At 44.2% G+C, this 12763-nt stretch overlaps 1 protein-coding gene across 5 annotated transcripts in view; it reads left to right on the forward strand.

The window, feature by feature from the left end:
* The window catches only part of LOC148517595 (guanine nucleotide-binding protein subunit alpha-15-like), a 112460-nt gene that overhangs the window by 16703 nt on the left and 82994 nt on the right, over nucleotides 1-12763 (forward strand). For 2 of the 5 annotated variants that reach the window (XM_088478457.1, XM_088478458.1), the window contains exon 1: nucleotides 3832-4458. The exons of 1 other annotated variant lie outside the window; for it this stretch is intronic. The gene's annotated coding sequence lies outside the window, so the exon portion shown is untranslated. Of the gene's footprint in view, nucleotides 1-3831; nucleotides 4731-12763 lie in introns of those variants that run through there. 2 more of the 5 variants (XM_088478455.1, XM_088478456.1) reach the window with 2 other exon arrangements.

The raw sequence follows: 12763 nt of genomic DNA on the forward strand, positions 1-12763 counted from the left end.
CAACTTGGTCAGAAATTTAGACGATAGTAGAGCAACTGCAGGCTTTATATGTAATAGTGATGAGTTTAAACTGTATTTTGTGATGTATGGGGAGACAATGGAGTAATTTGCAAAGGGAGCAAGCTGACATAGAATAGCAAGAGAGATCTGAAAGAGCTGATGTCAGCATTCATGATAGCTGGAAGTGGGGAGAGATGAGTGTGGAAGGCCAGAAAGGAGAAGAAAGCAATAACATGACAAGTGCATAAGTAAGAGATTTGGTGGCATCCATGATGAGCAAAGGTCTGATTCTGGAAAATATTGAGAAGGTGGAAGCAGCAGGAGTGTGAGATAGACTACTGGTAGCAAGAATAGGTGTTCTGGTAAGATACATGAGGAGCAGCTGCAGTGCGGGCTGAGGCTGGGAGGAGATGCAGTGCAGGATGAGGCGCATTAAACAGCAGAAGCTAGTCTTAGGCATAAGTCTGCGGACGAATATAAAGCACCAGAGAGCTGTGGACGCCGGTTACAAGCCTGAGGTTCAGGAGGATGCTGCAGAGTCTGCAGTGTATGTGGAAACCCAGGGGGCTCAGGAGACAAGAAAAGACAGGAACAAGCAGGGGACTGGAACCAAGATGACAGAATATCCAAAATACAAGCCATGGTCATGAGAGCCAGAGATCAATGTAGTCAAGGGAAGCCAGAGGTTGGCAACTAGAGTCAGGTCAGCAGAAGTCAAAATCCAGAGTCAAAAGTGTGCAGTTCTAGGTAGTGTCTGGGCTGCTGGAATATCTATTGGGCTCTTGAACTAGGGGGCCATGGCTGATAGCGAATGTGCATGTTGTAAATAAAAAATACCTTCTCCTGGATCTTCTGGCTGCTCTTCTTCGCACTTCGGCTCCTCTGGCTTTCAGCAAAAACGGCATGGCATGATGTCATGAAATCATGTGCGCCACCTCGCAAATCTATAGGTATTGGCAGAGTTTGTTGCAATACATCTTTTTTGTTTTTTGCGACTTGCAATAAATAAAAACTTTATTGCACTAGCCACCGCTACCAGTGCCTGAAGACAAGAGACAGCGGTTCCCTGAACCCCACAGATAGATCCATTTATAACTGCTGCCTGTGCTGCTGCAGTGACCAGCAGGGCGCAGTCAGAAGTTATAGATGAATTTATCTCTGTGCCCCCCCCCCGTCACCGGGCCTGCTTTGTGGTGCCACCATGACAGCTGGCACCCAGAGGTCAATAACTCCACTGCCTCCAAGAGTTCCTCCACTGGAATTCATCTAACTCTCCATTTTTGCATTTGTGTGAGCTAATTTTCTGGGTATGCGTAGTATTCACGCAGTATACACTATGCAAAAGAATGTACATTCATCCCTACATCATTTTTGCTCCCTGTCTGTCTCTAGTTCCTTCTCCTTTAGCTTCTAAATATCAGTGTTACATTTGTTTTCCTTGTGACTGTATTCTCTCTCCCTTTTTCTCATACACAATAGCAATTTTACTACTGCACTCTTGCCCAAAATGGCCATTGACCCTCATGCTGCTTCCCTTACATATTACCCTACACTCAATCGTTGATCAGCGAAGAGTATTTCAAACAGTTGTACCAAAACCTTTACTTCCTGTGTGGTGGTTAGTATCTAAGGGTGATGGCACCACAGCCTCTGCTTCACTTAGCGTCAGCATAAAACCTCAATAGACATAAAAAGTTTCCATAGTGCAGTATATTTATATAAAATGCAATGTAATTGAGTATGGAGATAGTCTTACTCAAATTCTGAGAGAATGGTTCCAAAAGTGTTTCAGAATTTGACTAGGACTATCTACCTAACCAGTGACCAGACTATTACATATAAGCCAAAACCTCTTTTTGTAAGTATATCTTGTGCTGTAAATAAATATTTACATTTTAAATAAATATACTGCCTTATGGATACTTTTAATGTCTATTGAGGTTTTATACTGATGCTAAGTGAAGCAGGAGCTGTGGTACCTTCACCCTGAGATACTAACTACACGGGAAGTAAAGACCTCTGGTGATACGCTATTTTACTAGCATCAATTCGGTACGCATATTTTATAACTGATCCTATGTAAGCAACATTTAAAATTATTACATTATTGGGCGCTTGCTCTCTCCCCCCACTTTTTATATTGTTTCTGCACCGTTTTACCTAACGGTTTTCTGGAGAGCTGAGCTGCCACCCACAGAGGAGAGTGGGAAGTGTGACTTTACCAACCTTTTCAAGACTGTGTTGTTTTTTGTTCTTCAATGAAGATCGGCCACTTTACTAATACAAGGTGTTGGCTCCCATACTCTAATTGACTTGTTATATATATAAAAGATGAAAGCGACCAGTACCTATAAAGTGCCTTAAGGTAAAAAATGCAATTAGTGCTATGCACAGTAAGAAAAAAATAAAAAATATATGGCAGTGGTTCCCAAACTTTTTTACTTCACGGCACCCTTAGTGTCTCATCAATTTTTTCTTGGCCAAAAGAAACTACCTAACTTTTTATCTCAACAACTAAGTAGCCGTTAGAAAGAATAACATACATTAATTAAAAAAAAAACCCGCAGAGACATGCAGGTGGATGTGGAGACACGGGGGTGTGTGCTAGGGAAACACAGGGGGGATGATGCTAATATACACAGTGGGGGATGAGACTGAGAGACAAAGGGCGGAAGGTGAGGCTCAGAGGCACAGGGAAGATGAGGTTGAGAGAAACGTTGGTGGGATGAGAGACACTGGGCTTCATTCAGAGGCCTCAATATTTTTCCAGTGCGCATGCGCACGAGGGAGCTGGCTCCTTCGTGCGCATGCGTGAGACCCGCTACAACCGACAGCACCGGTCGTAGCGGGTCTCTTTCCAATGGGGGCGAGCTGTTGATGTTGATTGACAGCTCGCCCCATTTGGAAGGCGGGCCGGGGGGGTGGCAGCCCAATCAGAGGTGTTCCCATGGGAGCCAGAAGCTCTCCGGGGCTTACGACAAGTGAGACCCTACCCTAGGGTCTCGTCGTAAGCCCCGATGGTCGCGATGGTCTATGACCATCGCGACCATCACCCTAGCGGTCGTTAGAGCTGTGGGTGTAAACCCACAGCCTAACGACCGAAACAGAGGCGGCCAGTCAGGATGCAAGCGGCCGCCCAGTTTCTAAAGCGACCGCTTGCATCCTCCGATCGCCTCTGAATGAGGGCCACAGAGTGGATGGGGCAGGAGTGACACAGCATGGATAGCGTTGAAGAGACACAGAAAGGGATGAGGCTGGAGATAGACAGGGGGGATAATGCCAACTGACCTGTACCTACCAGAGATTGATGCGGGGCCCAAAAACATGAGTGTGCTAAAACTCATAATGATGATGGCTGCAAACGGAAAAACAGTGGGCGGAACAACTCAGATGCAGGTAGACGATATATACTTGATTAGACGTTCTGATACTTACGTCCAATTTAGCATCAGCCCCTGTGACTATTATGTCTAAGTGCATACTGAGGGACCTGGGTCCATTTTTTCCACCTTACAGCCATATGGGAGTATATGGGAAGGTTTCTGGACTGCACAACCTGACTATATATGTAATGGGAGGTGCTACCTGATGAGACTAATTGCAGGCACAGAAACAGACAAATCTCAGGTGCACAACTCCAAATTATTAATAATATATATAAATATTTATGCACGCATCATGTGCACAAGTAATATGAGAAGAGAAGGTAAGCAGAGGAAATCCCCATTAGGGGAAGAAACGTGTTAGGGAATTTCTTATACTGCTTAGTTTAAAGAAAGATCAGGATCAGCTATTTGCTGTAGCTTTCACCTTCTGCCTGTAGCTGTACTACCAACATTTGGACATAAGCCAACAGCTCCCTAGACACTAGCGCTGAAAGCGCCTCTCACAAGTACGCAGAGAGAAGTGAGGGATTTGACTACCAGGGTCCGACGCCGCACGTGTATCTCTCCCCTCGAACCCGGCACATACCAAGTCCGGGACTGCACGCTACAGACAACCAGAGTGACTGGAGCACAGTGATATCGCGAGCTGGCACTGCACGTGTATCTCTCCCCTCAAACCCGGCACATGCCAAGTCCGGGACTGCACGCTACAGACAACCAGAGTGACTGAAGCACAGTGATATTGCGAGCTGGCATTGCACGTGTATCTCTCCCCTCGAACCCGGCACATACCAAGTCCGGGACTGCACGCTACAGACAACCAGAGTGACTGAAGCACAGTGATATTGCAAGCTGGCATTGCACGTGTATCTCTCCCCTCGAACCCGGCACATACCAAGTCCGGGACTGCACGCTACAGACAACCAGAGTGACTGGAGCACAGTGATATCGCGAGCTGGCACTGCACGTGTATCTCTCCCCTCAAACCCGGCACATGCCAAGTCCGGGACTGCACGCTACAGACAATCAAAGTGACTAGAGCACAGTGATATCGGGAGCTGGCACTGGTATTGTATGTTTAACAGCCCTTATTGAGGCAAAACAATGACTGTGAGATCAGTGTGACTTTACATTGCCAATCAACGGACAATTAATTACTGGTTGATTTTGTGACCTAACGCCGCTTATAGTAACCACAGCGGCTTGAACAGATATATCACCTGATATTCAGGAGCTGGCTTTGTGCTTACCTTTTCTTCTCATATTACTTCTAATCACAATGCGTGAATAAAGGATTTGCATACACCACAAGACAAACCGGAGTGGTGTAAAAGAATTTCTGGAGTGAGCACATAAAGAGATCAATACATTTTATACATCCAATTAAAGTAGCTTTTTTCATCACAAGTTGAACTATTATTGTTATAGATTACCTTCAAGTGACTTTGTATAAATGGTTACAACAATACAGTTACAACAGTAACCATTTTCTTGAAACAGGGTTTTGCTGCAATTTCTATATGTACTAAGCACCGGAATGCTTCTTACCGAGACGCTCTTACCGGGACGCTTACCCTGAGAGGGATCCAATCAGATCCCTCCCATCACCCCCCGCGGCCTTCTGCGGGAGTCCCTCTGTCTGGGGGCATCGCAAAGGACAGCTGTTTCGGGAAAGCTGTACTTTGAGATGTAAATCGCATTTCTAGGTACATACCGCAGTAATCAACCACGGTATGTACCCGAAGAGAGACGGGATGTACCACATTGTGGATGCGATGCTTAGTACATCCTGCCCAAAAACAGAAAATACTTAATTCAGGAGTCAGAACTTGGTCTCACACTGAGAGTTGTAGGAGAAATTCGGACAATGCACCCCTACATTAGCGCTGCGGCACACTTTGGGAACAACTGATATATGGAATAGCTTACTGTATCTTATTTCTTTTATCTTCAGACCATTCTTAGGCATATAATCAGTCTTGCCTACCCTCCCGATTTGGCTGGCAGCCTTCCGAATATCTGGTGCCACTCCGGAAAGGCAGACAAGCCTCCCAGCATCTGCCGACCCGTCCGACCCCTCCACAGTCAGTGATAGAAACCCCCGCAGCGGGTTACTTTACTAAATATACCCCTGTGTCTCAATATCATATACCAGGATGAACATATACTTAAAGTTAAAAATAGTATATTTAATGCACGATAACAATTTTTAAAAAGATTTAGAAAACAGCAGACATATGGTAGGTATAATATAATAACATAATTTTAAACTATAATATACACAACATAGTAACTTTAAAGCTGTTTCTTATAGCTATTATAATAATTCACAACCATTTAATAATAGCATCATGCGTTCCACCTGCATACCAAACACCCGGGATCAGGAAGTGGAGATTATTTATGCATTACACCTGTGTTCCAGCAGGAATAAATACTTGATAAAGCTGTTTTAGATGATGGTTTTCAATAGTAATATTATTATCAGGGCTTGCTCGAGGCATGTTCGACCAGTGCAGTCGAACAGGGGTGCCACCCCATAGAGGGCACACCCCTCCCAACCATTCCCGATTTCAACGGGACAGTCCCCATTTTTTGGACACTGTCCTGCTGTTCCACCCGACAAAGTGTCCCGCGGATGTTCGGGATATTGGGCATCTCACTGCTGCAGCTGTGCAGCGGTGCCAGCCCCTGGGAACAAGAATGGATGTGCGACATCTATTCAGTGCAGGAAGAGAGCTGGAGGCAGCCCAGCTACTGACATAGTCCTGGGCTTTCCCCCAGCCTGGCATCAAATGTGAGGCGTGCCGTACGGGCACACCCCCAAACAGCGTCATTTAGGTGCGTGCTCTATGTTAATTAGGCCATACCCCCTTTTCCGCCGCTCATGGAGTTGGGGCGTAGGGGTCCCTCGCTGCACAGGGCACGGCTAGGGTTGGACCCGGCCCTGATTTTTATAAGGTTGTGGACTATTATAATAGCTATAAGAATATGTTTTAAAGTTACTACATTGTCTATATGGTATAGTTTAAAATTATGTTTGTATGTATTTTATTAATGATGTTACAGGAAGTGTTCAATACACCAATTTCCTGTCAGTTTAATCAATATACCTATAATTATCTGGCAAGGGCCATTCTCAAACATCCCCTTGAAGGTCTGAAGCACAGATGAAAACATGAAAACTCGCACAAACTTAAAAAGCACGTCCAAATACATCATCAGGTACTTTCCTTAGGAAACAATACAACACATAAATTTACCGAAAATCTAGTTTTGAAACTCGCACCAAAATGGACTTTTTACATAGACTACCTCCTTAGGTGAGTGTTTGCATGTGTTCACAGATGTTTCAAGTTTCATTAGTGGGAACACAATGATGATGCCTATTAAAGGGGCTAAATCAGTCGCGCTAATTTGTGTAAAGCAAAAATGGCAGAATATACAACCAGCGCTATTCACTGCATGTGGCTGGAGACTCTACCACCAGGCTGAAAGGACCCAGGAGCAAGAAACTGAGCAGACTCATGAGGTAATGCAGGTACCACAAAGGCTGTGCAGGCCACAGTTTTTAGGAGGCATTTGAACCTGAAAGCACAGGCCGATGGCGAGGTCATACAGATGTTACAGCTGTTTCATCTGTAACAACATGTTCCATCTGTATGACTAAGTCAAAATGGATCTAGACCCTGACACAGTACTCTTGCAGCAGATAGATGTGCTGGCAGCCTTTCGTCCAAACATCATGTGGTAGGATTTCATAACCTCCTGCACAAGGGCCAATGTGTCCTCCACAGAGAATTTCCCATCGCTCCCCATCTTGGTCTTGCCCCTCTGCCTGGGTGCCTTATCAATGCTACCTGTACTGCTCAATAAAGCCTCTTGAGGATCAACCTCCTCCACCTCACTCTCTCTCTGCCCTGAACATATTCCTGTTCCTCTCTCTATACAAACACAAAACATACACACTCACAAAAAAACAAACTAACACAAACCTCCCTCTTACTACCCACACCCACACAAAAAACATTGACAGGACAAAAGATAAAAACACAATCAAGAAAGAAAGAAAAATGAGACAAACAGATAAATAACAAGACAATAAATAAGCACAAACAACTTTCACACACCAAGCAACAATCGATTCCACTAGCCAAAAACTCTCCTACACCTCTAGACACTAGGGATGTGTGCCGATGCCGTGTTTTGGTTTTGGATCTGTATCTCCTTGTGTTTTGGATCTGGATTTGGTTTTGCAAAAACCGCCCTTGCGTGTTTTGGTTTTGGATCTGTATTTTTTTCAAAAATTGATAAAAACTGCTAAAATCACATCATTTGGTTTTTTTTTTGTTCCTACAGTATTATTAACCTTAATAACATTCATTTCCACTTGTTTCCAGTAAATTTTGACCACCTTACAGCTCACAATATTGTTTTCATCTGGTTTAGGCCCAAAATTTGCAAGAAGCTAGCTGGCTGACTAAGCTAAGCACATGTCAAAGATTGCAGTTCAACTTCCAACATGGCACATCAGGAAACAAATGTTTTTATTATTCAAGAGGTCTGAGGGAGTTGGAGTATGCATGTAGTTGAAGGCAGGGAACGGAAGATTTGATTAGTAGTACATTTAATTTTATTTTTTGATTCCGAAGCAAATTTATGGGGGAGGAGGGAAGGCATTTACAAAAAATATTTACATCATTCACATCAGTCCTTGCCCCAGAAGACTCCTTGAGTGCTATGCCTGCTGCTGCTGCTGGGAGTGGATTTTCATCCCAGAAGGGGACCAGGAAGACTACTAGTAGTACTTTAAAAACAATTGACTGTTAAACAATCCTTTGCAAGGGGGAGCAAGTATGACAGCATTCACCCAGTTGCATAGCGGATCACTGACGCCATAACATCTAAGCTGGTATTAGCTGTGTGTCCAATATCTGCCAATAATGCAGTGGGTTTTAGACAGTTAATTGAGGTCCTGTGTCCATGCTACCAAATCCCATCAATATTCCACTTTACTAGAAAAGCAATTCGCAACCTGTACTGGGACATTAAAACAAACTTAATTGGTTGCCTCCGAAATGCCATTGTACCCACTGTCCACTTAACCACAGATGTGTGGACAAGCTGAACAGAGCAAACGCAAGATATAAGATAAAAGGTTTAAGTCATACATTGTGTCTTTCTTCCCAAGAGACACAGGACCTCATTCAGAGTCGGTCGTTGCGGCTGCACGGTCGTAAGGGAAAAGGGGCCGGATATGCAAATGATGCACTCGCAAGTTGCATCCTTAAGATTGGATCGTTAGCTGGCCGACCAAGGGGAGGATGTGGCTGTAAGACAAAAAATACGCCCCCTTCTCGTACGCATTACATGTCATCTCTGGCCATATAGGGATTAATCGAGACCATCGGGAACTGGTTGTAGACTTAAGGTTGACCATACCCTCTCTTAAGCACTACGATCAGGTCAGTGTACAAACCACCCATGTCACGTGTGCCATGACACTACTTTGTTAATTATGCACTCCCATAAAATGCCATTCGCATAATTAGGCACGCCTGTGTTCGGATCTCCACTCCCCCGTTTTCAAGCACCTTCCCCTGTTACCACCCACAAACGCCTCATTCTGTCAATCAAACTACCGACCTGCCTGTGTTCAAGGAGAGAGAAATTTCTGATCGTAGCAGCTAGTCTGCGCACGCGCATTGCGAACTTTACGCATGCGCAGTTTAGCGAACATTGTGGCGTACGACCGTGTGGCCACAACGACCGACTCTGAATAAGGTCCTCAGTTCTAAAGAGATGCAAAGAACTGTTGGTAAGCAAATTGTTAGCTCAAGTAGCATGAGATGCAGCAATGGCTTCTCCTTTAGTTTCTCCAGCAAGTGCATCTGCAGAGAAAAAACTAAACTTTCCCAAAAAACCCACTGGTTATGCAGATGTCAAAGAAAACTAAAAAACTTTTTGGATGGATGCACTGCAGATGACATAACATGGAGGAGATTCCTAGATGGTTAAGGTTCCTACCCACTACTTCAGGGGTGGGGAACCTTTTCTCTGCCAAGGGCCATTTTGATATATAAATATAACATTATTTGCATGCCTGGTGCAGGCCATGCAACCTCCGTGTGACATCACACAGGGTCCGGGCCACAATTGCCAGTGATTACAACAATGCCTGGAGCACCGTGAGGATGCTCCTGGGAGCTGTAAGGGCATCTGAAGTGTCCTAAGGACACCTCTTGCAGCACTGCTGCATAGATTCTGGCTGCAGGATGCCATTCTATGCATCCTGCTAGCCAGATGAGGCTAGCAGAAAAAAGCTCAGTGGGCCAGACCAAATGATTCCGCGGGGCTTATACAGCACCCGGACTTGAGGTTCCCTATCCCTGCTCTATTTATTCTGGCTTTAAATTGGGTAAAGATGACTTGACAATTGTTGTCTGGATTTGGGTAGAAATAATTCCACACATAAGAAGTGGATTTTTTTGTCTTGTGCCCAGGCATGACAATGAGCTTTTCCTTATCATGGACAATTACTGTTTCTCCACTGGTGCCTGATTTACACAAACAACATCCTCATCAACAACATCCTTATTAATATCCTGCTCATCCTGGTGCACTTCCACAGAAGCATCCTCAATTTCTATATCAGCATGTTCACTTGTACTTACATCATCATAAGAGCCAGAACCACCAGTCATAAATAAAGGCCAAGGCCTTAGCCTCTCCTTGACACTTCATGTGGTGAAAGGTATATTGCCAATTTTATGTCTTTCTGCAGCTAACTTTCCCTTTGATATTTTTTTCTTTACCACTGTAAAAGATTGGCTTTTGATTTTAGATGCCCTGTTTTAAGCCATGTATGCCCTTGGGCATCGGCTTTAGTAGATTATGTAGATGGACTAGTATATTCATGACTGGTGGCACTGGTAGCAGCTCCAGCACTAGTATGTGGTTCCTGCTCTCCTCTCAAGTTATCATTCTCCATATCAACAAACACGAATGAAGTGGGGTACAGCACAAACATCAATTTGTACCAATTTTAAATATTACACTGCGGTATCAATGACCTAGAGTGTCACAAGATTATTTATGAATAAGAATAATACACTGCGATACCACTTACAGTGTCACAAGATTTTTTATGAATATGAAAAGAATAACACACTGTGCTACCACTAAGTGTCACAAGATTTTTTTATGAATTAAAAAATAACACACTGCGCTGCCACTTACAGTGATGTCATTATATTTTATATATGACTAATGTTATTTAGCACTTTGTTGTGGTCTTGTAGTCAGCATGTAGACTAATCATTTATTCACGATTGAGGAAAAAAGTGAAAAGTTGAATAGACTGCGCTACCACTTACAGTGTCACAATATTTTTTATGAATAAGAATAAAACAATGCGCTATGACTTATAGTGTCATAATACGTAGATAATAAACTGCGGTATGGCCGGCAGTGGCACCAAACAATAATATCGCAGCTAAGTTGCTAACACACACACAAAAAGCACTTTTATAACAAAGCACCCCTGCCAAGTGCTGACAGACCACCTGCAAAGTCACAAATACGTGGACTATAAACCGCGGTTCTTTCGCCGAACAATAATAGTGCAGCTAAGTTGATAAGGCACACACACAAAAAAATAAAAAAGAATGAAAAAAAGTACTTTTTTTTACACTGGGGAAGAGCACCCACTGGACAACACAGCACAACTTAATGGACTACAGCAGTAGCCTTATGGACAGGACAACAACACAGCAGCAGCCACAGTTAATTGACAGGAGAAGTGACACAGCAGCTGCAGCACCCACTGAGGGGATCCCCCCATTATATACTGCAGCCTAAGCGACTGACTAGACTACACGTCTGCTAGCTTCTCTCTCCACAGCCGTAGTGAAAATAGCGCTGTTCCCAGGGACATTTATATAATCCAAAACCCGTGAGAATCCAACAGTGGGTTTTGCCTCGTTTTTGGATCTGAGTCAGGCGAGAAAAACTGAGCCAGACTCGGGTCACGCCTCGGAACACGAAGTTCAGATAGGTCCGGTTCTTGGACCCGCTCAGCTATACTAAACACACTCCTCACTGTCTCTCTGCAAATTCCAACCAACAAAACCCTCGTTTTTATATGCTTGGGCAATGTGTACATGACGTGACTGCTGCAACCAATCAGAACATGTTTCTAGGATGATGCATGCATTCTCGTACGTGTTTTATAAACAAATCCATTCTCACATGTGTTTTGCCAAAAACTCTCATGACAAAATATGTTTGGTCTGGGAAAACTCATGCGTATTTGTGGGCACCTATTCGAGTTTAAAACGATTCTTAGTAAATTTACCCCATAGTCTCTCCATTTGTTTATAGCCTCCTTGAGGTAATTGCGTTTTTAATTATGTGTGTAGCAAGATACTGTTTTTAAGAATACGCCCAATGTTGTGATATTTTCTTTTTTTTGTCTCCCTGCTTTAATCAAATGACTAGCTGAAGTACCTGGTTTTGCCCGGGTTTAAATCTCCAAGTTATTAAGTTTTATTATGTAATATCATCCAAATGCATCCAGTGGAATGCCCAGAACAGGCTCCCTAGGTCAGTTCTACCCGGCGCACTCCGCCGCGAGATCTAACTGGGACCCCAACTACTCCATTAGGCATCCCAGATCAATTGCCACCCCTCTGTGACATTTTCATCCAAATCCTTCCAGTAGAAGACACAGAACAGGCTCCCCAGGTCAAGGTTCTGCCCAGCGAACACCAAAGGGAGGTCCGACCGGGACCTCAACCCCCTAGTATGTCTTCAGTGTTACCACTCTGTAAAGTTTTCATGTAAATCCATCCAGTAGAAGGCTCAGAACAGGCTCCCCGGATCAAAGTTCTGTCCAGCGTACACTAACAGGAGGTCCGACTGGGACTCTAACCCCTCTAAAACCTGGCTAGGATCCAACTGGACCACCCACGTTGGTTTCATTACAATTGGTGCAGGGGTGTATCTTCAAGTTATTACGTTTTATTATGTGATGTTGTCCAAATCCATCCAGTGGAAGGCCCAGAACAGGCTTCCTGGATTAAAGTTCTACTCGGTGCACTCTGCTGTGAGGTCCAACTTGGACCCAACCACTCCAGTTCATTAGGCATCCCAGACCAGCTGCCACCTCTCTGTGAAATTTTCATCCATATCCATCCAGTGGAAGACCCAGAACAAGCTCCCTGGGTCAAAGTTCTGTACAGCCTCCCCAAGTCAAAGTTCTGCCCAGTGTACACCAACTGGAGTCCCGACCAGGACCTCAACCCCCTAGTATGTCTTCTGGGATCCAATGTTACCACTCTGTGAAGTTTTGTCCAAATCTATCCAGTGGACAGCTC

The sequence above is a fragment of the Taudactylus pleione genome, unplaced genomic scaffold, assembly GCF_031769625.1.
Source record: "Taudactylus pleione unplaced genomic scaffold, aTauple2 ptg000214l, whole genome shotgun sequence".
NCBI classification, from domain to species: Eukaryota; Metazoa; Chordata; class Amphibia; order Anura; family Myobatrachidae; genus Taudactylus; species Taudactylus pleione.